This window comes from Oncorhynchus clarkii, chromosome 17 (genome assembly GCF_045791955.1).
Source record: "Oncorhynchus clarkii lewisi isolate Uvic-CL-2024 chromosome 17, UVic_Ocla_1.0, whole genome shotgun sequence".
Classification (NCBI taxonomy): Eukaryota; Metazoa; Chordata; class Actinopteri; order Salmoniformes; family Salmonidae; genus Oncorhynchus; species Oncorhynchus clarkii.
Window position 1 is genome coordinate 36,106,981 of NC_092163.1, and position 13,220 is coordinate 36,120,200.

The window sequence follows — 13,220 nt, forward strand, 5'->3', positions numbered from 1 at the left end:
CGCAGGGGATATGGTCACTAGTGTAACCAGGAGGAAAGTCCTCATTTAACACAGTAAATTCATCAGGCTTAAGCGATCTTTCAGTCAGGCCAATCACATCAAGATTATGATCAGTGATTAGTTAATTGACTATGACTGCCTTGGAAGTGAGGGATCTAACATTATGAAGCCCTATCTTCTCCTTGTATGAGCTGAAAGTTTAGAGGGACGGCCAGGTCTTGGTAGATTTGCAGTGGTCTGATACTCCTTCCATTTCAATATTATCGCTTGCACAGTGCTCCTTGGGATGTTTAAAGCTTGGGAAATATTTTTGTATCCAAATCCGGCTTTAAACTTCTTCACAACAGTATCTCGGACCTGCCTGGTGTGTTCCTTGTTCTTCATGATGCTCTCTGCGCTTTTAACGGACCTCTTAGACTATCACAGTGCAGGTGCATTTATACGGAGACTTGATTACACACAGGTGGATTGTATTTATCATCATTAATCATTTAGGTCAACATTGGATCATTCAGAGATCCTCACTGAACTTCTGGAGAGAGTTTGCTGCACTGAAAGTAAAGGGGCTGAATAATTTTGCACGCCCAATTTTTCAGTTTTTGATTTGTTAAAAAAGTTTGAAATATCCAATAAATGTCGTTCCACTTCATGATTGTGTCCCACTTGTTGTTGATTCTTCACAAAAAATACAGTTTTATATCTTTATGTTTGAAGCCTGAAATGTGGCAAAAGGTCGCAAAGTTCAAGGGGGCCGAATACTTTCGCAAGGCACTGTATCTGAATCTCTTTCAACAATGACAGGATCGGAGGAGGTCTTTATTCCAGTGAGATTGCTAAAGCCATAACCCCCATATTTAGTTTTGCTCAACCTAGATCGAGGCACTGACACAGTTTCAATGACTACACTGACTGTGCTAGTGGCAGAATCCACTAAACTGGCAGGCTGGCTAACAGTCTGCTGCCTGGCCTGCACCCTATCTCATTGTGGAGCTAGAGGAGTTAGAGCCCTGTTTATGTTGATAGATAAGATGAGAGCACACCTCCAGCTAGGATGGAGTCCGTCACTCCTCAGCAGGCCAGGATAGACTGGTGGGGCTCGGGCTGGCTGGTCGGTCTGGCTGAAAGTTGATATAGAGGATGTCTTAATAAAGACAACCAAAAGTCTTTGTATTTTTTTCAAGAGTTGTTCATTTGTTAGGGTATTGGCTAAAGGTGCAGTCTTATTAATCACTTAAACACATTTAATAGCTTGATGACTGTGGGCATTTTTGCATTAATACAGGACTGTATTAGCTAGCTAGATAACTTGCCCAGCTACAGTAGTCCAACTAGGCTAGCAAGCCATCTAGGTTACCTCTAATTGAGAATCGACTGTTTTGTTGTGAAGATAATGGATAATAATCACTTCTCAGCTGTCCCCATCAGTTCAGCCTGATAATCCCTCTGATAATCTTTGGTCACCACATCATCATTGATAGCATCAAGCCACTAGCAGAATTTTGGTGAATCTCTGGTAGGTAGAACAGTGAAAGGTAACTAATTTTCACACTTGTTTGTAATTAGCACAGCCAGGCACAGAACATCACACAGGCATGATGACAAACATTAGTGAGAAAAATGTTGGTTGTTCGAAGTAAATAACGCCATTATTCAAGTTTGTGGGCAAGCCTCTACTTAGCGGGCGGTATCAGTATGTCTATGTTTGCCCGACTTTGTGGTTCACTATGAGCAGACGAATACACGGGGAGTCAAATCTTCCTGATTCTACCAGTGAAATGAAAATGTCCCAGTTCTAGCTTGTGGTTTGGATAATGGTGATGTTTATGTTAACAATATAATGTTGTTAATATAGTAATGACTATATGCCATGTCAGAGCCAGGGTGAAATTCCCCTTAAATAAAAGCGAAATTAGTGCTGTATTCACATCTCTCCCAAATTAACCTTTGTGACATGGTGTTCAAATCATTTTGAGCAATAGAAGACCTAATTGATTCCAACATTTCAGATAGACCTATCCAGGTGATTTGCCTTTTATGCATGCTATCCAATGCCCTTTTGAGTTCATGGAAAGAGATTTGGGCTCCCAACGAGGCGGAGAGGAGTTCTTAATTGTTTTAGAAAGGACTTAGTCTGGCTTGATGTGGATTTACAATCAGTGGTGAACAGTTGTTTTATAGAAGCGGGAGAATATTTTACCGATTCATTTGGGTTCTGATAGTAATTCTCCTGTTTCAGATTCAATCATTTCTATATTAGCTGATTGATCATTAGGTCATATGGGTCATATGTCGAATACAGGTGTAGATAATAATATAACATCGATTTGGGAGAATATTTTATGCCTGTTTGAGTAAAAGGTTACTTTTTTTGCTTTGGATTACGTACTCCTCCAGGCATAAATGAGCTTGTAATCAGAGAGTATACCTTGGAGAGCCTTGTTTGCTTGTGAATTGTCATTGGTCTTATTAGATTTGTCCCATATGTCCAAAATTGGCATTCATGTCTGTCCCAATAACCAGATGGAATTTAGTTAATTCTAACAATAGGCTGTTCAGAGAATCAAAAAACGTAAGACCATATGAATAAGGAGCATACATATTAAAAAAGGCAATTTTGTTTCCATTATGATTACGTTTAAGGAGAGTGATTCGGCCTTCTTGGCCATTGCCTTTATCCAAGATGGTGATCTTTTAGTTTCTTCTTTATTATTATGATAACTCCTTTAGTTTTTTTGGGGGGGGGGGGTGATAAATATCAGCCAGTCTGAACAAATAGTTCTGTATTCTATGCGTCCTTTTGGAGCAGGTGAGTTTCTTGAAGCACTGATACAGTGCCTTCAGAAAGTATTCATACCCCTGAACTTATTCCACATTTGTATTATGTTACAGCCTGGATTCAAAATAGATGAAAATATTGTTTTTCTAACCCATCTAGACATGACACCCCATAATGACAAAGTGAACACATGTTTTTAGCAGACATTTTTGCAAATGTATTGAAAATGAAATAATGTTACATGCAGTAACAGTCAAAAGTTTGGACACACCTACTTGTAGAATAATAGTGATGACATCAAAACTATGAAATAACACATACGGAATCATGTTGTAACCAAAAAAGTGTTAAACAAATCTAAATATATTTTATATAAAAGTAGCCACAATAAGCCTTGACAGCTTTGCATACTCTTGGCATTCTCTCAACCAGCCTAATGAGGCTGTCACCTGGAATGCATTTCAATTAACAGGTGTGCCTTGTTAATTTGTGGAATTTCTTTCCTTCTTAATGTGTTTGAGCCAATCAGTTGTGTTGTGACAATGTAGGGGTGGTATACAGAAGATAGCACTATTTGGTAAAATACCAAGTCCATATTATGGCAAGAACAGCTCAAAGCGAAACGACAGTCCATCATTACTTTAAGGTCAGTCAATCCTGAAAATAAATTAAGTTTCTTAAAGTGCAGTGTCAAAAACCATCAAGCGCTATGATGAAACTGGCTCTCATGATGACCGCCACAGGAAAGGAAGACCCAGAGTTACCCCTGCTGCAGAGGATAAGCTCATTAGAGTTACCAACCTCAGAAAACGGCAAATAACTACACCTCAGATTGCAAATCACAGAGATCAAGTAATAGACATATCTTAACATCAACTGTTCAGAGGAGACTGTGTGAATCAGGCCTTCAATGTCGAATTGCTGCAAAGAAAACCTCTACTAAAGGACACCAAAAATAAGAGGAGACTTGCTTGGGCCAAGAAACACGAGCAATGGACATTAGACCGGTGGAAATCTGTCCTTTTTAAGATTTTTGGTTCCAACCGATGTGTCTTTGTGAGATGCAGAATAGGTGAACGGATGATGGTTCCCACCGTGAAGCATTGAGGATGAGGTGTGATGGTATGGGAGTGCTTTGCTGGTGACACTGTCTGTGACTTATTTAGAATTCAATGCACATTTAACCAGCATGGCTACCACAGCATTCTGCAGCGATACGGCATCCCATCTGGTTAGCGCTTAGTGGGACTATCATTTATTTTTAAACAGGAAAATGACCCAAAACACACCTCCAGAATGTGTAAGGGCTATTTGACCAAGAAGGAGAGTGATGCAGTGCTTCATCAGAGGACCTGGCCTCAACAATCACCCAGCCTCAAACCAATTGAAATGGTTTGGGATGAGTTGGACCGCAGAGTGAAGGAGATTGATCTTTCAGAAGTTGATATTAAGAAAGCAGCTTGCCCGCATGAATTGAACCCTTATTTTTAAATAAAATGGTGCAGAAATCATTGCTGCCCATCTCACACATATGAAATATTTCATTGGCGAGTAATATGATTCCAAATGTCTGGAAAGCAGTGTCCAGAGTTATCAAAAGCTGCCTTTACATAAGGGTGGAGATCAGTCCCAGTTGGATAACTATCATCCCATATCTGATTAACAGTCTGCACTGGCAAAAGTTTAGGAAAACTGGTGAACTCGCAGTTGAAAGATTTTCTTCATAGTATATGTTACTCAGTTTTATCTCAATTCCAGTCGGGTTTTAGAGCCAAGCATAATACAATTAATTACAACCAGCTTTCACTTTTAATTGACTTATCGAAGGCTTTCGACACTGTTGACAATGCCCTGCTGTTGTATAGACTAAAACTGGTTGGTTTAATTGTTGATGTATTGGATTGGTTCCGAAATTACCTTTCTGACAGAACAGTGTGTAGCATAGGAGGGTATGAAATCTGAGTTTTGAAGGCTAACAAAAGGAGTTCCCCAGGGCTCAATTTTAGGTCCAATCCTTTTCACACTGTATACAGTATACAGCCATGGCCAAAAGTTTTGAGAAAAACACAAATGTTACGTTTCACAAAGTCTGCTGCCTCAGTGTCTAGATATTTTTGTCAGATGTTACTACGGAATACTGAAGTATAATTACAAGCACTTCATAAGTGTCAAAGGCTTTTATTGACAATTACATGAAGTTGATGCAAAGATTCAATATTTGCAGTGTTGACACTCCTTTTTCAAGACCTCTGCAATCTGCCTTGGCATGCTGTCAATTAACTTCTGGGCCACACTGATGGCAGCCCATTCTTGCATAATCAATGCTTGGAGTTTGTCAGAATTTATGGGTTTTTATTTGACCACCTGCCTCTTGAGGATTGGCCACACGTTCTCAATGGGATTAAGGTCTGGGGAGTTTCCTGGCCATGGACGCAAAATATCGATGTTTTGTTCCCCAAGCTACTTAGTGACTTAGTCACTTTTGCCTTATAGCAAGGTGCTCCATCATGCTGGAAAAGGCATTGTTCATCACCAAACTGTTCCTGGATGGTTGGGAGAAGTTGCTCTCGGAGAATGTGTTGGTACCAATCTTTATTCATGGCTGTGTTCTTAGGCAAACTTGTGAATGAGCCCACTCCCTTGGCTGAGAAGCAAGCAACCCACACATGAATGGTCTCAGGATGCTTTACTGTTGGCAAGACACACGACTGATGGTAGCGCTCACCTTGTCTTCTCCGGACAAGTTTTTTTCTGGATGCCCCAAACAATCGGAAAGTGGATTCATCAGAGAAAAAACCTTTACCCCAGTCCTCAGCAGTCCAATCCCTGTACCTTTTGCAGAATATCAGTCAGTCCCTGATGTTTTTCCTGGAAAGAAGAGGATAGTTTGCTGCCCTTCTTGACCCCAGGCCATCCTCAAAGTCTTTTCCTCACTGTGCGTGCAGACGGTCCTGGCGCTTGCTGGACTTTCTTGGGCACCCTGAAGCCTTCTTCAAAACAATTGAACCGCTCTCCTTGAAGTTCTTGATGATCCAATAAATGGTTGATTTTAGGTGCAATCTTACTGGCAGCAATATCCTTGCCTGTGAAGCACTTTTTGTGCAAAGCAATGATGACGGCACGTGCTTCCTTGCAGGTAACCATGTTTGACAGAGGAAGAACAATGATTCCAAGCACCACCCTCCTTTTGAAGCTTCCAGATCTCCAGCCTTGTCCTCGTCAACACTCACACCTGTGTTAACGAGAGAGTCACTGACATGATGTCAGCCGGTCCTTTTGTGGCAGGACTGAAATGCAGTGGAAATGTTTTTATGGGATTCAGTTCATTTGCATGGCAAAAAGGGACTTTGCAATTAATTGCAATTCATCTGATCACTCTTCATAACATTCTGGAGTATATGCAAATTACCATCATACAAACTGAGGCAGCAGATTTTGTGAAAATGATTTCTGTCATTCTCAAAACTTCTGGTCACGATGGTACAGTAAATTACAGAGGGAGACTGACTCTGCAAATCTTCATCTGTATGCTGATGACACAAGTGTTTATTCTAGCGCATCTAATATTGAGAAGTATTTTCAGGACTTACAGTTGGCTTTTGATGCTGTTCAATGGCAACTTTTCAAATTGAAACTTGTGCTTAATGCAAGGAGAACTAAAAGTATGATTTCCTCTTCTCTGAAAGTAGACAGATGGAGTCACTTGCAGATTTTACCTCTAAAAGGACAGCAAATTGATAGGGTCACCTCCTGTAAGAATCTTGGCATTTGGTTAGATGAAAAGCTGAATTTTAAACAGCACATTAATAAATTGACCAAGAAACTGAAGTTGAAACTGGGTGTCTATTTTAGGAAAATATTTTGCTTTTCACTGTCAGTCAGAAAGGATCTTGTGATAGTCTATGCAGGCCTCAGCAAGTACCTTTTAAGAACTCTGGACACAGCGTATCATGGTGCTTTAAGATTTATCACAAATGCTAGATCACTCACCCATCACTGTGATTTGTCTGCCATGGTGCAATGGACCTTTCTCTCCATCAGGAAGCTAAAGTACTGGCACACCTTTGTATACAAAGCATTGATAGCACAACTCCCTTTGCATCTCTGTCCTTACTGACCAGATCAGTCACTCAATGCAGTCTTTTTTCACAGTTGCTGCTGTCTGTTCCTAAGGCTAGAACTGAGAAGGGGAAACCATCTTTTTCCCACAATGCCCCTTCATCCTGGAACATGCTTCAAAATATATTAAAGTTAGGGGAGTTAGTGGCCTTGCTTGTTTTTAAGACTCTGATCGACAACAGTTTTTGATAGCGCACAGTTGTTCCTAATCTTCAAATGTATCTGTAATTTGTGACACTGTCTTTTGTGTGTGTTTTGTATTTTCTTTCTAATATTTCATGTACACACATGCTATTTCCCTGTTTTGCCTTCTTGCCATGTTGCCCTTGCAAAATATTTTTTTAACCTCAATTGCGTCTTACCTGGTTAAATAAAGGTTAAATAAACAATTAAATAAAAAGTATTTTCCCAGAATGGTGTTTCCTGCACTGCTCTTTCCAGCTCTGTTTTTTCCCAGCAGCACAATCCTCAGTTGATTAAAAAGAGATATCAAATGATAAATTATATTGTGTGTTATAAGTGTTTCTTTCCAAAACGCTACATCCACCAATTTTTCTAATTTGTGTTTTTTCAACATAAATTATTGCTTATGGGTACCTTCATGTGTGTAAAATATTACTGTTCTCAGACTTTTTATTTATATATATTTTTTATTTGAAAAATTGATTTTTTTCTAAATGCTATCCACTGAGTATACAAAACATTATGAACACCTGCTCTATCCATGACAGACTGACCATGTGAATCCAGGTGAAAGCGATGATCATTGGAGTCAACATGGGCCAGGATCCCTATGGAATGCTTTCTCAATATTAGGACGTTGTTCCTAATGTTTGGCATACTCAGTCTTTATCCATTGTTTAGAATGGAAGGGAATTTGATTGTGATATTTGGTTGTCTCACCTACTGTAGCTATCTTAAGATGAATGGACTTACTGTATTTCCCTCTAGATACAGATCTCATATGGATCATTTTTTTAAATACATTGATTTACATTTTTAGCAGACGCTCTCAATTAATAATTGTTACCCGGGGAAAATGGGGGAGTGTCAGAACTTCTTGTGGTCAATTTGAAGTCCACAAATGATTTGTAATTATGTTCCGCCCCCCTGACCATCAAGAAATACTGGTTGATGATCCTTGCTGTAGGCTATTCCTACGAGTTGTTCTCCTATGTTTACAAGCAATATGTTTATCCAAGGCTGCTTGTCATTTCATAAATATCTGATAAAAAAATATGTATTTTACTGTGCAAATTCATTGGGTAGGCCTATAGGCTATTAATCACAGTATTATTCCTAATAATTCCTCTTTAGCTCTTGGAGTCCCAGGAAAGGCTACAGTAGGCCTACAATAGCTTGTTGTACACTTACACTTGTTAGTGTTCAAATACTGGAGAGTTGAGACCAAATCACGGACGCTGGACAGAGTGGATTTCAGTTGTAACGAAAGACAGTTTTAATGAGTCAGAGATATCTTGTCCCGCAGTTTTACGTGCACGGACCTAGTTCACATGACTCGGCAAGGAGCCAGGTGAAAAAGAGGCCTATACAATGGTTACATACATTTTTATACATAGAATAAAGTAGGTGGAGTCTTGTCGTTTCGGTCTTCTTGACTGGTCGGAGGGTTGGAGGCGGGCCTTGCTCTAGCCAGAGCGGGCCCCATTGGTGCACAGCAAAAGTTCTTTGCTCTTGGGACCGGCCAGTTAGAGGGAGATGAGATGTGTGTTTATATAAGGAAGAGGGGGTCAGTCTTCTGGCTGGGTGTATGTGTTCTTACGACGGAATGTCTTTGTTTATATGAGCTATGTGTATGAATATTTATATAACAAATCCCCCTCTTCACATCTATTAGACGTGAAAACTATAGCAGAAAGGTGGCGGTTGCAATCGTGGGTATACATAAGGTGGTGCTCCTAACCTTGTCTGATTTGCATGGTGGGTCTGTAGGTGTAGTGCTACGTTTGGGACGGGAGTGATTGGAGGGAGTGATATCAGGAAAGGAGTTAGGGACATGTGTAGGGGTTGGTGTATGTGATGTGGCAGGGTGAAATAGTTGTTCAATTAACCATGTGAGAGTCCTAGGGTTACTCCAAATATCAGTATGAATATCACAAATAAGGGACCAGATATCCCCAGCCTCACCCAGAGAGGGAGAAATTTCCCTCTAACTGGGCGAGGTTCCCTTCTCAGGGGAGGCGGAGTTTGATGCCGCATCACCTGAGGAAGGAGTGTCTTCATTTGGAATCGAATTTAGGCCGCTCAAATCAGCTCTGACTTCAGTCAGTGTTCTAGAAGGAATTGGGGCTGGGGTGCAATGTGTAAGGCGGTGTCAAGGTGTGCCTGATTTACCTTTGACCTGGACTGAGTGTGAAGTAACCTCCTTCACTTCGTACGGTCCAGTCCACCTGGGTTCCAGCCACTTTCTCTTGTGGACTGTAACCCTCACCCCGTCACCAACCTTTACCTTCAGTAGTGTCGTGTCCCCCGGCAGCTCCCCCTCCTGGACCTTGTGAACCTGGGTAGAGAGTGCTGCAGAGAGAACCGTCAGTTTTTTCACATAATTAGACATTACAATTAGTTGTACATCAAGGGCGGGCATATGACCTCCCTCCCTTGGTGGACCATGCATGACTCTACCAGTCATTATCCCAAAGCTATCTTAGCTTTTGGTTTGACGTTCCACCAGATTTTGGGATTGGGGCCTGTACACAGATCCAAATCTGTGGGTTATGCCAAATCTTTCTTCCACCTGTCTCAGGTGTTTGTTAAATGTGAGCCATTTGTCAAATTTGATTTGTCTTGGGATGCCATACCTGGGTATTAGTTTGGTTTGTAGCCACTTAAAGACTGACCTAGCATCCTCCCCTTTTGTTATTATTGCCTCTACCCATTTGGAGAACCTATCTACTATGACTAGAAGATAGAGTTTGCCTTTAGATAAATTTTCGGGGCCCATGTCGGTGTAGTCTATACTAATATCCTGAAAACATGCATTAGGTATTACGTATGAGCCCATTGGTGTTTGATATGGTTTCTTTGGGTTGTGTCTGTCACAACCATTGCATTCGTCACAAAATAAATCATCGTCATAAAATAAGTCAGTCATATTTTTTATGTGAGGGTGCCACCAGATGTGCGAGGCCTTTTTGGAGGGTCTTTAGTTTGCCTTCGTGTGTGGGGCCATGTGTTTCTCATAAAAGTTCTGGGTCCATCAGTGTGGCCTGCTTCATGGGCATGGGCTGAGTCTGTATAGATATTCAGTCTTTCCTTTTCCTCTGATGAGGACCTGCGTCAATCCGATGATTTCAGCTAATTTGGCCGATGCTGGTTGAGGGATGATGGCTGATTGAAGGGTGACATCACGAGGTGAGCTGTTTTTTTTCAATAGCTTTTGCTACTGCAGCAACGTATCTGGAGCATGTTGACTGTCCTACCTCAATGTGGTCAAGTTTGAAGAGTAGTACATCAAGACCCTTCTCTCCCCCTCTTGTTTCTGGAATAGGACGGATGAGGTGAATCCTTCCCTTCCAGAAACATCCAAATGGAACTTGTTCTTGTAGTCAGGTGCAGTCAGAGCTGCTGCCGCTGATAGATCCGTTTTCAGGAGTGCTATGGCTGTTGATGCTTCAGCCGTCCAGGCCAGGGGTGCATGGAGGTTCCTTGATCGTAGGATGACCGGTGCTGCCACCCCCTCTGGGCCACACCCAATGGTACAACACCTGATAGGTGGGGTCAGGTGCATCATGTCTTCGTCCCAGTCTGCAGTGTAGAGGCAGTCATCAGTTTCTGTTGCATTGAGTGTGCAATGGATCTCAGCTTGGGGAGTCTTATATGGGTGCAGAGTGTAGATTTGAGCTTTCAGTTGGTTGAACTTAAACTGGATGTGAGGGGTGGCAGGCCCTGTGGGTAGGCATTTTAGCCAGTACACTTCTTGGGCTTCAGACAGTGTGGTCATCGGCAGGAGTGGCATCCTCATCATTCTTACTGGGTGATCAGGTGTTGAAGTGGGAGGGTTGGTTGTAATCTTGCTGCTCCTGCTGCATGTGGCTAGATTCTGGGTGGTTGTATGCTGGCTGTTGCTGATGCATGGGTGTGGGTCCTGGTTGCTGATGTTGCAGAGGTGGGTTTCCCCCACTTCCTCTTGCTCTCCATTGCTGTTGCTGCGGGGAGAGTGGTTTCATGCAATCTCTGGCAAAATGACCGGTAATTCCGCAGTTAAAACACTGGTAGTTTCCCCCTCTGTGTTGTCCAGTGTAGGGACCCCGTCGAGCCCATACTGGGTGTTGTTGTTGCAGGATATACTGCTGTGGGGGAGGGTATTGGGGTGGTGGGGCTGCCTGCTGTTGGATCATCTGAGAGACAGTCTGTGCCACGATTTGGGAGATGTCTGTTTTGGTTCCCGGCTCCTTCGTTTCTTCCGCCACCATCTGTTTCTTAGGTTTTTCTCCTTGTTGTGCTTCCTTCAATTGGAGTTTCAGGAGTTGTACCTGGAGGGACTGCACCTGGCTCTCAGCACCCCCTCTTTCCTTGTTGTGCTGGGTCACATGGTGGTGCACATGAGTGTTGAATTGGGTCAGAGGAAGTGCAAACAACCCTACCGTTCCTCTGAGTTTGGTTTTAACATCTCCGGGACACCCGTTGACCACCATTTCCTTCCACATGCTGAGTGTGGTATCAGTGTGATCGAATGGTTCTTCGTGGACCGATCTCCATGTGGTCTTAGCCCTGTCCAGGTATGCTGCAGGTTGCTCACCTGGGTTGATTGTAAAGGAGGATAAGGTGGCATGGTTTCTTTCTGTAGGGTATGCTCTCCGTAGAACTTCCCATAATCTGGTACGGAAGTGGTCTATGGGCAGTGTTGGGGCCCGCCATCCAAGGTCAGCTGCTGTCATGAGGGCCTCCATGGTTCCGTGGTCGGTGGCTCTTGCTAGAAGTGCTTTCATGTCTCCTAGGCAGAGTTGCAGGCCTGACGTAAGTGTCTGCAGTTGAAGTAGCCACGCTGAAGCTCCTCCATCAGTGGGCTAGGCATCTGTCCCATCAGTGTTGTTAAATCAGTCATTTTCCAGGGCTGGTACTCCACAGTGTGTGCATCACCTGGTGTCGGTCGCAGGGGGTACTGTCCTGCCATCTCCTGCTCTCGCTCTCTTCTATCAGCAATTCTGGAGGACCGACGGAGTGTTTCGGACCCCATTGATTCGGTAACTTTGGTTACTGTTCCTCTCATTATGCCTTCCACACGGTAGGCTCCCTCTCTGTTGTTATCTTGGTTAGCTATTAGCTCCCTGAGTTCCTTAGCTCGAGCTATTGATGATTTCAGCAGCTCCTGCATCTTAGTCACGTTTGGAGCTCCCATCGGAGCTGGGGTGAGCACCATGTCAATTTCTTCTTCGTTTTCGATATCCATGTTCTGATGACAGTCCTCCCTATCCGTCTGATAGAAGTGGTTTGAATCTAATCTTGTTTGTAAGTGTCCTCTGGTTTCAGAGGTGAGAGAGTTCACAGAGGAGCATTGCGGCCTCCGTTCCTGGGGGAGGTCTCCTGCTCCTGGAATCCCAGTTTCGAACTGTTCACATACCATATGGCCAGCCGTTATCCCCAGGGTAATTTCCCCTTTTAACTCCCCTTGGTCTATTCTCAGAACTGGAGCCTGTATTGTGGGAGGTGCCCTGGGTAGGAATGGGTTGTGTGACGGGCTCCGGTGATTTTGTCCCTTTGAGTATGGCTGGGGCTGAACTGCCTCCATTGTCAATTGTGGATATAGTGAGGGAGAAACGGCCACAGGGGGAGCCGTGGGCAAGTTCTCAGGCGGAGCTTTAATATCCCCCGACGCCACAATAGCCACGCCCATCATGTCTGGTGTGTTTTTGGGCAGCACCCTCCTACTCTCCTGTATGGCCCATGTACCTATCTTGAGCTCCCCCTCTGCTCTCTCTCTCTCTCTTGTACCTACTTTTTTGAACCTGTGTATGTTGTTTCTCTCCGCCTCACTCGCTTTTGCATGCTCTACTGCGTCCTCTAATTCTGTCTGCATATCTTGGAGTTTCCCCCCTGTAGGTGGTCCTCCGCTAAAATAACCTGCTTGTGTCCATCTTATCCGTAATCCTTTCCACACTTTCTCCACTTTCCCATACTGTTTTTTACCTCCCGCTCTATCAATCATACTCTGATCTAAATAATCATTGAATTTTAGTTTGGGCGTGGTAGCTGCAGACATTTTATCTAGTTCGTCTGATAATGTGTATAATGCGTTATTTAGGTATATTCAATTCTTACTATGTGGTGTTTATTTCTATCGTTGTATGCTTAGCCTGTCCCTGGT